Here is a 20,998-nt window from a genome sequence, read left to right on the forward strand (position 1 = left end):
ACGTTCGTGGGTAGTCTGATAAATCAACAACCCAGCCCAACCCAACTCCCATCCCCCTAATCTGTGTTGATACAGATGGAAGATACGTGGGACGCATGTCATCTTTTCATTAAAATGTGCAAGTTTGCTTTCGGAACAAACCGCGAGTAATACCAATAAATGTGCGGACAAGAACGTCTGCAGATTTTTGCAGGTTTTAATGAATAGGCGATATCAGCCTCTAAAGCGCCTGTCAATATTTTCAATATATCATTACATGTGTGGTGCTGATTTATGGGCCTAACCCGTGGGTTCTAACTATTAACAGCTAAATATAAACAACCTGTACGCTTGCGGGGTCCACAAATACCCAGCTTGTACGCTTGAGTGGTCTATATGTATCCAACCTGCACACTCGCGGTATCTAAATATAACCTGAATGTGCAGTAACAGTCTAAACATTCCTTTCTGAAAGGCCTAAAATGCACAGAAAAAAAACTTGTGCACACAACATGCAGATGAAAACACGGATCGCTGTAAATACACACACACACACACACACACACACACACACATACATACATATATATATATATATATATATATATATATATATATATATATATATATATATATATATATATATATATATATATATATATATATATATATATATATAAGTTTAGAAATAAAACAATAAGAACATACTGTAGTTTAATTTAATTCTAATTATCATGAAATTATGGTTTGCTTTTTTAATGCTAAAAAATTAAACAGCTGCCTGTTTCTATTTTTTTTTCAAAGAGAAATAGTGGTCCAAGTAAAGCACTAACCTGTTGACCAGTCCATGAAGAATCATAAATTTCGCTTCTTAACGATTCAAAAAAAGGTCGTCATTAATTACAGCTGTATATATGTATAATCTGCTTTACTTCCACCCTATTGTCGATCCACATATCATTTTATTCACCCATTCATCCAGCCAGTCGTCTGTCAATCTACCTGTCGTCTGTCTATCTACATAATATGCACCTTTATTTGAGCAAATGCCACTGATGATTGTATGGAAAAGTCAGACCTGGTCTGTCTATTCATAAAGTCCACCAGTGTTACTTTCTTGCAAGGCGATTAAATTTCAATCTGCGTTATGCAGTTTGACAGTTTAATCACATACCGTGCACTCGGAACATTAGGATCGAGCTCGCGTTGATAGATCTGAGCTACCCACTGGAAATGATTTGTGCATAATAGACCGATGGTCTAATTTCATCCCATGTAGAAATGAAACATTATATATAAAAGTTAAGAGCATTTCAAAAAGTATAGGTGTCACGTTTGCCTGCCCGCGATTACGTAAGTTAGGAACAAAGGAATGGGTTAGCGCAATGAGTATGTCGACCCTGCACTGTTATGGCGATTTTGTCTGTACAAGAACCCCCCCCCCCCCCGGTTAGGTGTTAACACTAGCATATAGATGTTAGAAGCTTTGTTCTAAGAATAAAGGACCCTCAACGCTGTTGTAAATCTCCCCGCTTTGACAGATGGCCTGAGGCTCGTCTGTTAATATGGTCCTACTGGGGGTAGAATTGATATCCAATCAGAACTGAGGAAGGGTGGGGCCATCAATTCGAACCAGAACTTAACAGTCAGTCGGACTGATAACGAATTAGTGATTTGTAAGCCGTCGTACTGGTAAAGCAGAATATACTCACTCCGAGGGAGCCACTCGTGATTTGGCGGGAAAACCCTTAGTACATTCTAAGGACAGAAAGCTTCGTAAAGGTCAGTGAGTTATTTGCTCGATTGTTGCAGAATGTTACGGCATTGTAATTGTAATTAAGTGCAGTATGTATATTTACTTACTAGAATCGTTAGTACGTAGAATTACCCTTGTATTGTTTAATTTACATGCGTACTTGAGAAATGAGCTATGATTATGTAGATTGCTCGCTCGTCAGAATTAATATTGTAATTAGCCATTTAGTTACTTCGTAGTAAACTAGTGCATTCATTAATGTGATATTCTAGATTTTGCAATTGTTGAATTAGATTGTAACTTTGGAAATAGTTGCAGTGTGTAAATTTAAATAATATGAATATTTGAATATTTGTGTACACTTGTGGGAGTGTAATGTACAGAAATGCGTCGGATTATTGTGATATTGTTGAGAATAATGAGATTAAGAAAATATATATATTGATGTGACGCAATTTAGTGATTTCTGTATGATAAGTAGGATACCGCTCTTATTGCAACGTTGTTTCTATAAGAATGTGTGTTTTTCGATGTGCACGAATGCGTGACCATAGATGTAGATAACCTTGATTTGATGATTGATTGATTGTTGATTTAGTGTGAGCGAGATGGCTAACACAAATGCTAACGTCCTTGTGTTTTCGTAGGAAGCTTTTGGGGACAGAGTAGTCAAGTCCCGAGTCTCAGAGAGACAGGATAGAAGTAGGCGGAGAACAAGCTTCGTTGAAGGAGAAATAGGGAATTGAAGTAGGCGGGGAACACGCCTCGTTGAAGGAGAAAGAGAGAAAGAAAAGGAGGAGGAGAAAAGAAGACAAAAGGGGAAGAGGACAGGAAGAATCGGAGAACGCCGGAAGGAGGAAAGCAATTGGCGTAGTAAACACAGATGAGCAGAAACCAAGTACAGTGGAAAGCCATCTCACACTATAATCACGTGATGAAATAGGTTGTCACACGGTCGAGAGGAAGTAGATTGGTTGAGAAATTAATATCGTTTAATTTGTATTAAATTGTTATTCTTTTGGATTTCACCTTTGTGTTCTTAATAATTTAATTGTCGGTATTGCTGACTGGGGACTCGGAGCTTTACCTCTCTCTATCACTAATTTCACTTCCTACAAAACGAGCCAGGGTGGGAATTCCACAGTAATTCAAATAAATATTGGGAGCACCCCACCCCAACGCATAACAGTGAGTCACATAGAACTTCACAATAGGATTAGCTAATTATTTTCAAAGTAAGAGCAGATTGTATAAAACAAAAACAAAAAACCCACGACCAAATCAGAAGAATTGTTACATGTTTGCCAGAATATAGCGAGGATAATTCTGGTAATATTGATGGTTCATGGTAACTCTCGGATAAAATAAACCGGCTATCGACTATATCACCGAGGCAGACGCGATCTGTTCAAGTATGAAATTGTATTCATACATTTAAAACAAGAAAACTATAATATACAAAAAATTTTAATTTTTTAAAACACAAATGATAAAAATCAAGGGCACTTCAACAATAAAGGTCAAATTGTTACTGGTAAATTAAATCCAAAGTTCAATAGTTTTAAATAAATTTCATTGGCAGAACTTTAAACAAATATATTCAAAGGCAAAGTTAAGATTAAAACATAAATAATTTTGCTCAGTGAATGCCAGTCTACATGAACAGGACCTCGCAGTATTTGAGTAACATTGTCCACATGAGCAGGGCCTCGTTGAGGTTGGTGTTTTGTTTGTTTTCGTTTGTTTTTGTTTTTCCACAAATAGCACCTACCTTACTACTTATGCTACTTTCTAAAAAAATATGTTACTAAAGGTGTGAGCATCTAGTTAAATAGATGTCGGTGTGAGTTGCCAACAATTGATGATTTCCATTCGTCGTTATCCTGTGAAGGTACTTTCGCCGACAACTGCGCACACACAAACCACTTCTGACCCGCGTTTTGTTGTCAAAATCTCGCTGATTATTGGCCCTTCTGGACTTTTGCTGAATCTGTTCGTGCGATGGTAAAGTGAGATCATTTTAATGTGATTGCAAAATATGCAAACGATCAACTGTGTTAAAGGCGTCTTCCTAGTCCACCTCGGAGTTCTTTCTCCACAAACGACGAAGCCCTCGCCGTCGACGATCTTGACCCGGGTGTAAATAATCTCAACGTAAAGATGTCTACCACCGAGTTCTTAACCCAAAATCGAGGAAGCCCTCGCCGTTGACGACCTTGACCCGGGCGTAAATAATCTTATCATGTAAGATGAGACTATGCTTGACCGGCCAGACAACCCCGTGAAAAGAGGATGGTACAGAGGGTCAAACTTTGTCTATGCGACACAATGATAAGTACATGTGCCTAAATTGATTCGGGACAATTGCAACATGATGATGATGATATTTCGTGGGAGTGACGCACATAGCCTTGTGAATAATCATCGGATTTGGTACGCTGCCGACATTTCGTGGGATGGGGATTTGGAACATGTTCGCGGAACTCACCCAAGACCTGTATAGTTTCCTCACTATTGATTTGACTGGTCACTGAGGGAGAATACCGAGCCGGTTTAGATAAAGTAATTTAACATCTGTGATACACCAATGATACGGACAAGAAAGTGAAATTGATGAGAGGGCTCGCAGGTGAAAGAACGAGAGTGAGAAGCATCGTGTTACATCGTGGACACGTGGAAAATAGAATTGGGCAAAAGAACTGACTCGTCCCTAGATAACTAAGCTGGAATGAACTGCAATGATCAGAAAAACTGGCCGTGAATTCATTTGCATGACAGATTCATGAATTTGGCTGCATACTTTCCTTAAATTAATAATAAAATAACCGCTATAAAAGAACGTGTGTTTGACAATGCCCCCCCCCCCCTTAAAATAGCATAATTTATATAGACACAGTTTTGACCAAGATAATCGTTCTCATCTCGTTATATTTTCATTTTGTTAAAATTTCATATTTTCGGTTTTGACAGACCTGCTTCGTTCTCAGCGAGATGAAAACTTTACGCTGTGCGTACTTGTGAATAGCGACCATTGATAAACAAACCTTTTTTGAAAACCCCCTGCTATATTGTGTTAAGTTCATAAGTTTTATACTGAATTTATTGAAATTTCTTAACGGATTTGGCAGTAAAAATAAAAACAAGAACAATAACAACAACAGGGCCTTTACATCTGTTTGCACTTGATTTGGATAAGTTAAACTTAATACTGAATTTATTCAAATTCCGTAACAGATTTGACAATAAGAAAAACAAGAACAATAACAACCACAACAATAAAAATACCTCTACATCTGTTTTGAATACCAATTGGTAGTTGTCAACGGTTTCTTACAAAGTACATTGTGACAGGCAAATAGGGAATACTGAAGGGGAATTATTATAAATTATTATAATGGATACAGGCAGAGATGCACCTACTTCTGACAGCTCCGGTGGCACAGTGGTTAGAGCGTCCGCCTCGGATGCGGTAGGTCGTGGGTTCGATCTCCGGCGGAGTCATACCAAAGACTTACAAAAATGCTACTAACAGCGGCATCGCTTGGCACTCAGCATTAAGAGGTTAGTGTTTGCCTCATGATGCCCCAGTGCTAGACATCACTATAAACTGCCACAGTGCAGACATCGTAGCGATATGACTGAAAAATTGTTAAAGCTACGTTAAAAATTCAAATCACACACATACACACACACCTCAACCACTTTCATACGCCTTTACTACAGTCTGTTTATTGGCGACACTTGTCGCCATTGTCGCCTATTGATGCGAGGCAGATAAAACTCGTGGACATAGACAGTGATATCCATTTCCTTGTGACCTCTACTCCGTGCGAGGCCGATGTTGTTGTGGGGTTTAACGCCATTTTTCAGCACGATAGGCTATACATGGCGGCCAGTATTAATGGTGGAGGAAGAACCCGGAAAACCCCGGAAAGAACCACCGACCCACGAGAAGCTACTGGCAAGCTTTCTCACATGCCCACATTGGCTGAATCTTAGACTCGAACCGCCGCAGACAGAGGTGAGATGGCAGTGATCCGTAACGAAGAGCGCTTTAGACCACTCGACCACTCGAGGCCGATACATTTGATTGCAATGCACGTGCATTTGGTGGCAGGTCTGAAGATCTGAGGTTCGAAACTATAAAGAGTGTGCACCTGAGAACGTGAGGTCGGACAGTTACAATCGAACCACGTATCCAGTATCCAAGAGAGCGATTAGTTCGCCTACTGATAGTCTGCTCGAGACTATAATACCCTCATTACAGAGAAGTTCGAAAAATTAGGCACAACCATCGGCCATTTGTTAAGAGAAAGATCGGTCGAGGGGCCGCATTGAGATAAAAGATGGAAGAGATACCCCAGACTCACAGGTGACCAAGTAATTCGACAATGGAAAAACAGATTTTAGTTCTTCTCTGGTTCAAACTCGAACAAAGGCAACATTTAAAGCAGACACTTACGATGGTTCTCAACCTTTTCTCGACTATATGACACATTTTGAACACTGCGCAATGATTAATGATTGGAGCGAAACTGAAAAGGGATTACGCTTGGCTGCGTGTTTAAGGAAAGATGCCCTCCATGTCTTAACAGATCTCGAAGTCCGGCCCGGTCAAGTCGAAGTTAAGAAGTTGAAAGCTTCCTTGGAAGCTCGCTTTGCGCCTCGTATCCAAGATAAGTATACTACAAGGCACTGCTCCGAAGCTATTTCAGGAGAATAGGGGAAACGCTCCTTGAATTAGTCCAAACGATCCAAAGACTAGTTTCGCTGGCATATCCCGGTTGCCCACCTGATATTCGCGATAAGCTTGCAAAAGATAATTTCTTATGGGCGCTACAAGATGAAAACCTGAAACTTGAAATTTGGCATCATCGCAATTGCAGTTTGCAAGGAGCCACCAGAGTAGGGGTCAAAGATGAGGCTTTACGGCGTGTTGGTGTAAGGCAGAAGCCAGTAAGTTTTGTTTGTAGAGATTATGATGAATCTGCAGAGAGGTATGGGGAGAGTACAGATAAAACTGTAATCGAACAGGTTGAAGCAAAATTAGAAAACGTAATGGAACAAAATAAGAAGTTGAATGAAGAACATCAGGAAAAGGTAGTTCATTGGCACCAGTCGGAATATAAGCAACGCGATTCAAGGCGATCAGGGGTCCAAGTGTTGGAATTGTAATGGTTGTGGTCATTACCAAAGCGAATGCTCCAAGCCTTTAAACAAATACAACGTACAGTGGAGAAAAAGAGAAAAAACGAAAGGGAAACTCAAAGAAGATACGAAGTACATACAATTCAAAGCCTGTGCGTTATCTAAAGGTAGAACCGGGACTTTACACGCAATGTCTTGTTAACGAAGTAGAACTCGCTTTGCTGTCAGACACAGGAACTGCTGTTTTTCTGTCATCAGCAAGAGGCGGTATGAAGCACTTAGTCATCGAAAGCCAAAACTCAGCACTGTGGATAGCCAATTAATTAGTGCATCCAGTAACAAAATTGAGGCTGAATTTTTGATTGCTTGGAATGGTGTCAGAAGATGACATGTTTTCGTCGTAGCTGACATTAGGCCCGATGGAATACTTGGGTTATATTTTTTCCGTCTGCATAAGTGCGACATTAGTATTACACAGTGCACACTGCAAATGCAGGGACTAAAGCACCCGTGCTACTTTGCGGGGTCTTTGGGCTGTCACATTATCAACTTGGCTGAAAATATCATTGTCGCGGCAGAGAAGGAAGTTATTACACGAGGTTGGAAGGCGAATGTTGGTTGTGTGATGCTAGCTACCGAGAAAGTGCTGGAGCCTCTATCATTGTTTAGATATGAAACGAAAATCCTTGTCGCGCGAGTTGTCATTAGGACGATGGACGGAACAGCACAAATGCGGTTGCTAAACCCGACTAAAGACGTGGTAAACTTGCAGACTGGTATTTGTTGTGGTCTCTTGGCATCCGTCCGTCTACGGGAGACGATGGCTTAGCTCCAAAGTAAGCTTTTGTTTATCCTTCTTTCTAGCTCTCTTTTCAGCTTGTTTTATTTTTCTCTCTTCCTCTGCGTTTTGAACTCCCTGCCTGACAGCTAGACGCCAGCTGGAACGGTTGTTTGCACAGCTCTCCCAGTCATTGACATTGATGTTTGCCGTTTTCATATCCTTCTTGCAAACATCTTTGTAGCGCAGATGTGGTCGTCCAGTTGGTCTGCTAACTCCCCATATAACAGGTCCTTGGGAATGCGCCCTGGGTCCATTCTCTTGACATGGCCAAGCCAGCGAAGGCTCCTCTCGCAGAGAATGGAGAACATGCTGTTCATGTTAGCGCGTTCTAGAACCTCTGTGTTGGGTACTTTGTCCTGCCACTGGATGTGCAGAATGCGCCGCAGACATCTCAGGTGGAAGCTGTTGAGTTTCCTCTCGTGTCTTGCGTAGGTGGTCCATGTTTCGCTGCTGTAGAGAAGTGAACTTAGCACGCAGGCTTGGTAGACACGCAGTTTGGTCTTCTCGGTGAGGTTGGGGTTGTTCCAGACTCTCTGGTTAATTCTGACCATCACTGCTACTGCCTTGGCAATCCTGCCGTTCACCTCAGAATCAATGGAGAGTGAGCTGGAGATGTTAGACCCGAGGTATGTGAAGTTCTCGACAACTTCCAATTTGTACCCATCGATGGTGACAGAGGGAGGAGAGTCTGCGTCGTGCGCCATGACGTTCGTTTTCTTCAAGATGATGGTCAGTCCAAATTCCTTACAAGCATGGGAGAGGCGGCATACCAGCTGCTGAAGTCCATCTTCCGTGTGTGATGTCAAGGCTGCATCGTCGGCAAAGAGCAATTCATGGATGAGTACCTCTGTGACTTTAGTCTTAGCACCGAGACGGGCGATGTTGAACAGCTTGCCGTCAGCCCTGGTATGGATGTACACTCCCTCGCTGCAGTCCTTGAATGCGTACTGGAGAAGCATGGAGAAGAAGATGGCAAAGAGCGTCGGTGCAAGGACACAGCCTTGTTTGACTCCGCTGATGACTGGGAATGCTTCAGATGTTGCGCCATTGAAGCACACTGTGCTGTGCATGTTCTCGTGGAACGACATGATGACAGCAAGCAGACGTGGGGGGCAGCCGATCTTCTGCAGGAGTCTGAAGAGTCCACTCCGACTAACCAGGTCAAACGCCTTCGTCAGGTCTATGAAGGCATCTGCTGCTCGAGACACTTCTCCTGCAGCTGACGTAGTGAGCCTTTCCGACGATGCTGAGGAGGGAGATGCCCCGGTAGTTGTTGCAATCGCTACGGCCTCCTTTGTTTTTGTACAAAGTGACGATGTTGGCGTCACGCATGTCATGTGGGATGTATCCCTGTTCCCAGCAAAGGCAGAGGAGTATGTGTAGGGGCTGGAGCAGTGCTGGTTTTCCGCTCTTGAGGACTTCAGGCGGAATGTCATCGCTTCCAGGAGCCTTCCCACAGGCAAGGCAATCGATGGCTTTTCCGAGCTCTTCTAGGGTGGGCTGTGTGTTGGTTGCTAAACCCGACGAAAGAGGTGGTAAACTTGCAGACTGGTATTTGTTGTGGTGAAGCCAGTGCAACCCTATCGACACAAAATGTCGACTGTTCCAGACAGGATTCGAATAGCAGTCTACCTATATATTTGTCTGAATGTTATGAGAGATAAAGCGTCCAATTGAATCTGATCAAGCAGCCGCCCTAAGTAAACAATTAAGTGAATTTTGCAGTGTTTGCTACAGATGATGACGACTTGGGCAGAACAAACTTTATCAAGCACGATGACAATACAGGGAATGCCGCGCCAATTCGAGTCCTACCCAAAAGATTACCATTCCAGCTCCGACAGGAGATTGACATACAAGTGGACGACATGCTGAAAGAGGTGGTTATAGAACCATCCGTAAAGCCCTGGGCTGCCCTAGTGGTATTAGTGGCTAAAAAAGATGGGAAGAAGAGCTTCTGCGTGGACTATAGGGCGCTAAATGCGGTTACAGGGAAAGATGCGCACCCTCTTCCTATAATCGATAATAATCTCGATTCACTGTCTGGCATGAACTGGTTCTCGACATACGATTTGATGTCGGAGTACTGGCAAGTAGAAACTGAGCAGGCTGATCGGCCTAAGACAGCGTTTGCAACGAGAAGGGGTCTCTATCAATTTAAAGTCATATCGTTCGGTTTATTTACCAGGGACCTTTGAGCAACTAATGGAAGCCGTCCTAGCCCGGTTGCAATATGAAGTTTGCTGATTTATCTCGACAATGTAACAGTGTTCCGAAGCAAGTTCGAGTAGTTGCTTAGAAGACAAGCGTGGGTCTTTACCTGTCTTTTAGGGTCCGGCCTAAAGTTGAAGCCCAGCAAATGTACACTCTGTGCGCGAGAGGTTCGGTATCTTGGTCATACTATTTAAGCGGCAGGAGTTGCCACTGATCCTGAGAAAGTAGCTGTTGTTATGAAATGGCCCACTCCAAATTCATTTACCGCAGTGTAGAGGTTCCTTGGGGTTTGTAGTTAATATCGGCGTTACATAGGATACTTTGCTGAAACTGCAGCTCCCTTACATCAGCTAACGCCAAAAAAAATATGTTTTCCGCTGGACAGAAGAACATCAGGCGGCATGCAAAAAACTTCGCAAAGCGCTTGCCTCTGCACCAGTGTTGGCTGTACCGGACTTTTATATACCATAGATGCAAGTGGCGAAGCCATAGAAGCTGCCCTGTCCCAGAACATAGATGGGAAAGATACAGTATTTAGTTTACGCTAGTCGGTGTCTGGACAAGACAGAACTCCAGTATTGTGTTACTCCTCGTGAACTATATTTTATTCAGTATTTTATAACCTATCTTTACGACAGAAATTTCAAGGTACGCCCAGATCACAGTAGCCTACGGTGGCTCATGAGCTTCAAAGAGACCGAGGGACAATTGGCCCGTCGGTTGGACAGTTGTCAGATAGTTTTTATGATAGGACATCGCCCTGGAACTCCACATGCAAATGCTGATGGTTTGAGTCGCTTACCTTGCAATGGTTGCAAATACGGTATCAAACGTACCGTGTTGTTCTCTGCTATAAACCTGGGCAGTGGGATACATTTTGGAGAGATACATAGATAAGATACTACTTTATCAAGAGTAATTAGTTGGGTTGAGGCACAGCAACGCCCGTCTTGGGAAGAAGTATCTAGGAATAGTGCAGAGGTTAAAACGTTATGTGGGGCATACAAATTATTAGAAATGCTTGTGCAAATTTGGCTAGATCGTTCCAGCAAACCACTTAAAAGTTTCATCGTCGTACCATACAGCTGCCGGCGAGAAGTACTAAAGCAATGTCATTAGGGATCCGCCGTTGTATATTTAGGTGTCGACAAAACCCTCATTAAAGTGCGTCAACATTAATATTGGCCCGGTATGAGGGATGATATTTGTGACTATTGTGTAACGTGCTCCGTTTGCGATCAGCACAAAAGTCACAAGCAAAGCGCCAAGCAAAAGTTCAAGGCACAACGGCCGGGAAAGCAGAAGAACTTAAAGCCCTCGATATTTTGGGGCCTCTTACGAAGACGGGGGAAGGAAATGCATACATCCTTTCATTGGAGATCATTTCACTAAATGGATTGAGGCGGTGCCTCCGCCTAATATTAAAGCCATCACGGTTGCAAGAGCGTTGCTGAATAATTTTATTTTTGTAGATTTGGCGTTTCTTGTGCACTGTTATCTGACCAAGGCCAACAGTTTGAAAGTACTGTATTCAAAGAACTCTGTGTAATATTAGGGATTAAGAAGACGTGAACGTCTCCCTATCAATATAAAGGATGGTGGAACGATACAACAGAACGTTATGCCCGATGCTAGCGGCAAAAGTGGATGATAAACCAGAAAACTGGGACCAATACCTTTCTCTTACGAACATGGACTATCATGCATCTGAGCACACTTCTTCCGGATTCACCCCGAACAAGCTGATGCTGGGTCGAGAATTGATTATCCCTACGGATCTTCTAGTTGGCATAACACTAGACGAGGCCCCAAAAACTCTGCCTCGATTTGTGTCGGATTATAGAAAAGCAATGTGGGACGCCAACGAGGAAGCACTATAAAAAATAGGCACCGCTATTCGGCATCAGAAAAAGTTCACGATCAGTCTTTCAGTGAAGGTGATTTTGTGTGGTTGTACCATACTCTAAGAAAGAAATGGAAGTAGCCTAAACTGCAGGGCAAATGGACTGGACCATGGCGGATTGTTATGATAGTAACGGATGTTACATATCTGATCACAAGGAGCAATCACAAAGCGACTCAGAGTGTTCACTTCAACCGACTAAAACCATGCTTGGTGCGATCTGAGAGTGAACATGAACACACCAATAGCCAGGAAGAAATGCACGATAGCGGTGATTAAACCGAGAAGGAAGAAGTACTGCCATATCTAATTACGGCTCAAACGGCCAATTTAATGGAACGAAGATGGGTGCGGTTAAGAAACGACACTGTGTTGTATTAAGTTACAGACATTATTATTAACCTGAGTTCAGTTATTTCATGTGCTTATAGCGCTGACCGGTGATAAAATTAAATTGTGATGGGTGGGTAATAATCGTTTCCCTGTGATTACTAAGATTGGTTGGAAATAGGACAAAGCTACAAACAGGTTGAGAAAAAAAAGTCGCACTGATAAAAATCAGATTGATCTGCACCCATCGGCTGTATACATAGTGTGAATCTAGTGAGTTGATTATGTGATGACAGATGTCTATTTTTTATGTTCTTATGAATAGGTTGCTTTTAATTAATCGTGTAGCAGTGATGGATCAAAACAGTTTTAGAATTTGTTTGCTGCTTGGAACCAAAGTTTGCAGAGTAAAGCAGAGCTAAATTGATAAAGGAAGGTGGTGGTTTTATATATGATTGTTTGGAGGATAGTGGGCTGTTTTTATTTCTGTTCTTGTAGAGTTAGTACTTGTGGTGAACATTTGATTGACGACAGTGTTAGGTCTTGCTTTGGTCTGTGGATGACAATGTGTGTCGCGCCAGGTGGGCGTTGAAGTCATGGTTGACTTCTTTTTGAAGTTCTTAAGAGACTTATTTTCTGAAGAACCCATTCTCTAACCTCTTTGTACACAGGAAGGTTCCTGTGTTATATTGTCAACACAGTTGGAAATTGCTTCCTACAGTCTATTTTAAAAAGTGTTCGCTACCATCTTGACAATCGTATTGGTCCAATGTAGCTTCCATCATGCATAGTTTGAATTGCCTGCTTGGATCGAATAGTGTTCATTTCGGAAGTTCCGAAGGACAACTCGTAGCACATGTCAATTAATTAGCAGCATGAAGTAATGGTATTGCACACCACAGTATAGCTGAATCGATTATGTGATGATGTTCCAAACGTTTGCTTTTGGGAGCAGGTTCTTTTATGGCTACGTTCGGTCGCTGTAGCATTGGTCCATTAGTAGTGAGTTAGTTGTAAGAAGATGGGATCGCCTGACCGAGACTGAGTCGAAAAATATATTGTTCGCATGTGCGCTAAGGTTTTTTTGGGAGACGTGTAACCTGGTGGAAACGTAAACTCCAGACCTGAGTTTTTCGGGTAAACAGCAATGGTCCTGTGTTACGTTTGTTGTCTTGTTGCTAGAGACCTATGTGTAGAGAAGTCTTTCCTGAAGCGAATTCCAAGGATTGTCATGAGAGAGTTTGAATCCGTATAGCTTGTTGGAACATATTCATGTTGGATTGTGCTTGGTTAATTTGTGTTTATTGTTGACATTTACTTTACTTATAATCAATTAGTGATTCAGAAAAAAAGTTTAGTTGTGGATATTGAGTGACAGGCTGATAGGAACAAGTCCATCGATTCAGAGTTTCTTAATCATGTTTGAGAATCATTAATCGGGTTGGTGGTTGATTTGGGGGAAAGTCGTCAATTTTAATTAGACCACAGAAGTGTGACGTTTGTGTCACTGGAGGTCGAGTGATCTTTGTAAAGACGGGGGTAATGTAACAGTGTTTCCCTTTACGAACATTTGTGTGTCAGGGACGAACGATGAAGAAAATTGACCACACATTTTATTGCCATGCATTTTTTTTTTTTACGCAAAGGATTCGCCCAATGCGATCAGGATTTATTTAATCTCCAATGCTTTGGATGAGGGATGGCATCGTGTATAATTCGAGAATAGGCATAGACTGGTTCCCTGCTTTGTTTGCTCCCTGCGTTGCACACCTCTATTAGTATAGCGGAGTGCAACGCAGGGAGCATACGAAACAGGGAACCAAACCAGCATAGACAATGTTATGAAGGAGTAGCTTCCCCTAATCTCGCGAGCTCAGTAAGATGTCATCTAGATGTTTAACCTCAATGCTTGTTGCACTAAAAAGTGATCTCCAGATTAAAACGGCGTGCACTAAGAATCGTTAGCAGTGAAAGTGAAAGAAGCAGAACATAAAAGAATAACTGTGGATCTAATTTTAATGAAAAATGAAGGAAATGATTTCCTTGACTGGAATACGGCACATCCATTAGGATTACTGGTGTGTCTTCTGATCGCGTGATTGCGAAGACTGCAAGAGCGAATAATCCTTTCGTGACAGGGTTTAAGAATTTAAAAAAAATCTGCCCTCGTGCGCCACAAGATATCTGGAGAACACATTATAACCCAATCAATTCTTAAACAACAAAGAAATCAGTAAACTTCCCGAGACAAATGCTTTATTTGGATTACAAAGTCAGGGGGTCATTGCAGATTTTGTTGGTTTTTAACTTTGCTGCAAAAAGCGAAAGATCTTAAAGTTCAAGTGTAACTTATTAGGAAGAAGATGAATCATTAGCCTCTTTGATTTTTGGATAAATGTGTTCTGGAACGAAGTACAATGAAACCGGAGATAGTACATAGTTTATGACAGGCAGTAAATTAACTCACATTTGGTTAAAAAGATTTATTTGGCTTTTTGTATTGACTTATATGTAATGTGCTGGTCTATAATATTGCTTCAAAAAGATTATAAGGAGACTGTTAAAAGTACGACTTTAAACTAAAATACAAATGAACTCATACAATTTTTATTTGAAAAGGACAATGCATTTGTTAGTTAATTGTGCATCCTAGTTTATTTTTATATTGAGAGAGAGAGTTGTTCAAGTTGCAATATTCTATTTCAAGCTGAAAAGGTACGGGTCAGATGAAAATTTGTCATTACATTTTGGACCCCCGTATTTGACCCCCAGTTCTGACACCAAGGTTTTTTTTTTACCCCCAATTTTACACCCCTGGGGGATAAACTGAATGTAATAAATTTGGAGTATGCGCATTTGGTTATAGCGCCCTGTTTTAAGAAAATTTAAAGTTTTTTTTATTACATGTCTGATTATTAGAATTAGGTGCAATGGAAATATTCCTTAGCCCGAAATAATTTGCCGATTAATAGTAGCATACGTCACGGAGTGAAGTGTTAGTGAGTTTCCAAGATGCCATGGTTCACTAATAGTGAATTCAGGTAAAATTCCTGTAATACCATATTCCCTATTAAAATCTAGTGGTGTGCATTGGTGGTGCAACTGCATTGAGAGTATTTACGGTAGGAAACTGGTAAATTGCACAAAGGAATAAATAAGAAGCCGTTCGGCAGATACCATTTATGTCGCCATAGTGGCAAATGTGATGAAGTTATACTGGCGAAATGTGCCTGGAAACCATCCACTGACTGTCCTAAGGTGGCGTAGTTAAAATAGTTCCCTGTGTTAGGGGATAGTTGTATAGTTTCTACGGCGTGAACTGCTGACGGTACGGAAGCCTAACGAAGAGAAACCATGCAGATATGCGGTTGATATATATTTGCCAGGTTGTGATATCTGTGGTATTGCATTGATTAGAGTAAAATTTACGTACAGAACAGACGCATCGGGCTTTCTAATTTACAACTGAAGTTGAAGGGAAGTCATTGGAAATTTGGGGTTAACTCATTACTTATAGCAGGAGTCGCACCAGGGTTTGACACCTCTCGGTAAAGTAAAGACCCCTGGAAGTAACAAGAACATGCAATGACAAAACCTGCCATGAATGCCATGGCAGAGCCTGCTGAAAGACATCGTTAAGCTACCCACATATATCTGTAACTCCTCCACAATTATATAAATGTTCCTGAATGTGTCTAAAATGTTGCACGAGAAGACCTCACAACGGGCTTCAAACAAAATGTTTGCACGGCTGCACAGACACACAAGTGAAACCACGGAAAAAGTGAAGAATATAGCGGAAACTACCACCGAGATGATAGGAACAGAAGAGAAACTGGGTCCAGTTCTCAAGACATCTAAAGCAAATGGCCTCATTATATCGAGAAGGTGACAGCAATGATTCAATTTTGTGTGCTTATGGGGTTGATGATGGTAAAGATTTGCTGTCAAAAGCAACGTTGTGGATACACGTCATAACCCTTCGATTTGTGCCGAAATGGGTTTATTGAAAATAAAGAGTGCGATAAGAAACTATTGAGGAGTCATATAATGGCATTCTCCAATAAAGTTAACCGGAAATTGTCCCCACGACTAAATTAGTCCAATGCGTCCAGTGTAAGAACGCTTCAGTGACATTAAAAATGTCAGTGTCAAAGGGGACACATACACACACACACACACACACACACACACACACACACACATATATATATATATATATATATATATATATATATATATATATATATATATATATATATATATATATATATATATATATATATGTATACATGTATACATATATAGATACATATATATACATATACATATATATATATATATATATATATATATATATATATATATATATACATATACATATATATATACATAGATATATATACATATATATACATAGATATACACATACACATAGATATACATAGATATACACATATACATAGATATACATAGATATACACATATACATATATATACATAGATATACATATATACATAGATATACATATACATAGATATACATATATAGATATACATATACATATATATACATATGCATATATATACATAGATATATATATATACATATACATATATACACATAGATATATATATATACATATACATATATATACATAGATATACATATATACATATACATATATATACATAGATATACATATATACATATACATATATATATATAGATATACATATATACATGTACATATATATACATATACATATATGCATATACATATATATACATAGATATACACATATACATATATATACATAGATATACACATGTACATATATATACATAGATATACACATATGTATATATATATATATATATACATAGATATACATATATACATATATATACATAGATATACACATATACATATATATGCATAGATATACATATATACATAGATATACATAGATATACATACATATACATATATATATACATATATACATAGATATACATACATATACATAGATATACATATATACATATACATATATATACATAGATATACATATATACATATACATATATATACATAGATATACATATATATACATAGATACACATATATACATTTGTATACATAGATATACATATACATATATACACATAGATATACATATATACATATACATATTTATACATAGATATACATATATACATATATATACATATACATATATATACATAGATATACATATACATAGATATACATGCATATACATATTCATATATATACATATATGCATATGCATATATATACATAGATATACATATACATATATATACATAGATATACATATATACATATACATAGATATACATATATACATATACATAGATATACATAGATATACATATATATATATATATATATATATATATATATATATATATATATATATACATAGATATACATATACATACGTAGATATACATATATACATATGCATAGATATACATAGATATACATATACATAGATATATACATATGCATAGATATACATAGATATACATATATACATATACATACATAGATATACATATATACATATACATACATAGATATACATATATATACATAGATATACATATATACATATACATACATAGATATACATATATACATATACATATATATACATAGATATATATATACACATATACATATATATATACATAGATATGCATATATACATATACATATATATACATAGATATACATATATAGATATACATATACATATATATACATATATATATATATATATATATATATATATATATATATATACATGCATATATATATATACATGCATATATATATATACATGCATATATATATATACATGCATATATATATATATATATATATATATATATATATATATATATATACATATATACATACATACATACATACATACATATATATATATATATATATATATATATATATATATATATATATATATATATATATATATATATATATATATATATATATATATATATATATATATATATATATATATATATATATCATATACATATATAAGGCTGGTGAAATATTTCCATTTCTTGCTGCTTGAGGCTTCGTCGTTCACAGTTATTATAACGCGACCATCGAATAATTCGAATTTACTCAGGATGGGAAAGCCAGTCAAACATTTTCGATATATCTTTATGCGGAATGAACTCGAGTCAGTGATTCCAAGAAAGTGGGAAACTGGCACTGTTAACCTAGATTCAACTACGGAACCTGGGACCCATTGGGTTTCAACGGGACCTGGGACCCATTGAGTTGCATGCACTCTAACTCCACAACATCTTTGCGCTTTTACGCATATTGGCTTGCATCGCCTCGTGATTATTTGCATAGACGCTTCCGGGGTGCCCGTGTGTCACCGATGTTTTACTCGACGATGCAATTGCAAACTGAGATGAATGGCTGAACTGCCCAATAGGTGGACATCTTATCTCTTAAGCTCTGTATTTACTAGATTTTACAAAAATGTGTACATGTATAAATGTTACTTTATTGGCATTTGACCACTATCGGCCATCGTACGAATGACTTAGCTATTCGTCAGTGATCAGCTGTTTTTGTTTAAGTCTGATCAGGTGATTTTGTTTATTGCTTGCATGTCTAAACGTCGATGCTTGTGAGTAATGGTTGGGGTAAGGCACAATGAGACATCGAAAGATTTGTTATATACTACGTACATGTACATCGGCATAAAAATCGATTTTGTTGAGTCAGTTAACATTTTGGATAGAATCTGCGTTGCCCATTTTATTCATGTTGCAGATAACCAACGGTTTCTGCATTTTAAGTTAATTTTTTGGGGTGTTCAGTGCTTTAAGGTTATATTTTCTAATAGTATACGAAGTATGCTTTATGTTGAATTTTTCTATGTTTGCATTTTATATGCAATGGCGGTATTTACTGGATTGGATCTCAATCGCTGTCAATGTGTATTACTGAATTCATTTTGTTTTATTACAGTACTGCAGTTTCATGTCTTGAACCATACTGTCTTCATTCCACATTAAATGGTGATTGTATCAATCCAAGCAAGAAATGTGATAACGAATGTTTAATTTAAAAAAATCGAAACCTTCATTCTACACAATTTGAAGCATTGTACAATCTAAATTTGTAAATAGTCACTGTCCTAATATTAATGTAAATGTCTGAACTTCTTTCTATCGCTAAAGTAATGCAACCCTTAATAGCATTGACAAAGAATAGAGAAAGGGTTCCATGCAAATCGAAAGTTTCGCCACTTGCAATGTTTTCACTTCACTCATTAAATATTTCCTGATATCTACTCAGAAAAACCGTGTTGGATAGTTAGTTGTCATGAAGACTGTTGAATAAATGTTACGTTAAGTAGCAGGCATAAATTTGTAAAGATGTACAAATGCGAATACATCGCGCATCATTTCTTTTCTTGCTTTAGAATAGTTTTAATAATGAAACAATATTCTTCTACCCACTTCCGGGTTGCATATTTACAGGGAAACAACTCTTCAACAGTATACAATTCATTAAAAGAGTTACGTCCCTTGCATCATTCAATAGTCTTTTGTATTATTCCAATTTAGATATATTGACTTCTACATTCCACATGGTTCTTACATATATAACACGTAAGTGAACACCTATCATGCAGATATGTTATCATTTTAAACCTCTAGAAAATTCCATCGTCTCATCTTCAGTATTTAAATTTTAGGTGTGATTATTGACAGACACTGACAGTGGGAAAACAAACTAAAGCGTTATGTTCTGCAGTATCCTCTAGATAATGGCCTTATTGAAAAGAATGTCCTTGCATAGGACAAAATATATGTTAAAATGTTTCATAATGGATATATTGCCTTTCTTTGATTATGATTGCACTACATGGGGAATAGCAATGCTACAAATCTTAATTACATGATTAAACACCATAAACCGAGTACTGGAATTATAACAAGAAACGAATTTTCATCCTTTCATTTAGTCGTTAATTGAAATCGGTTAACTTTTTAATTATAAAGTACTTTAAAGCTATTTGTGACATAAATCTCTTCGTGTGTGTGTGTGTGTGTGTGTGTGTGTGTGTGTGTGTCTGTGTGATTTGGATTTTTAACATAGCTTTAACAATTTTTCAGTCATATCGCTACGATGTCTGCAGTGTTGCAGTTTGTCTAGCCCTGAGGCATCATGCCGTGGACATGTAGCATGATGTCCCACCCAGTCACATTATCCTGACACCAGGCGGACCAGTCCTAACACTAACCTCTTAATGCTGAGCGCCTAGCGAGGCAGCTGTTAATACCATTTTTGTAAGTCTTTGGTATGACTCGGCCGGGGTTCGCACCCGCGACCTTCTGTATCCGAGGCGGACGCTCTAACCACTAGGCCATCGGAGCGGTTAAATCTCTTCATAACATGGCTCCTCGATATATCAATATTCTTCTAACTCCAGCTTCTAATATCCATTCACACAATCTAAAGTCCATTTCGTACTATAATTTTCATTTGCCTAAATCCAAAACGGCTCTTTAAAACATATTTTACATATTCTGCAGCAGTGTTATGAAATACCGTTTTCAATTATATTCAACAATTTTTTTTTCTTCACGTTATTTAGGGCGGGATTTTTTTCCCTCAAAAATATCACCCGCACCCCACCCCAAAAATAATATGATCTCCCCCAAATTTGTTAAATAAATGTACCAGCGTACCTATTTTATAGATTCTAGAAATTTGTA

At 38.4% G+C, this 20,998-nt stretch overlaps 1 long non-coding RNA gene across 1 annotated transcript; it reads left to right on the top strand.

The window, feature by feature from the left end:
- The first annotated feature begins 837 nt into the window (after positions 1-837).
- LOC149780207 (uncharacterized) lies at positions 838-2,763 on the top strand. The gene is made up of 2 exons (XR_016414886.1): positions 838-1,761; positions 2,383-2,763. It is a non-coding gene; the product is annotated as an uncharacterized LOC149780207 (long non-coding RNA).
- Positions 2,764-20,998: the final 18,235 nt, after the last annotated feature.

This window comes from Sinohyriopsis cumingii, chromosome 16 (genome assembly GCF_028554795.1).
Source record: "Sinohyriopsis cumingii isolate HCF-2022 chromosome 16, ASM2855479v2, whole genome shotgun sequence".
Classification (NCBI taxonomy): Eukaryota; Metazoa; Mollusca; class Bivalvia; order Unionida; family Unionidae; genus Sinohyriopsis; species Sinohyriopsis cumingii.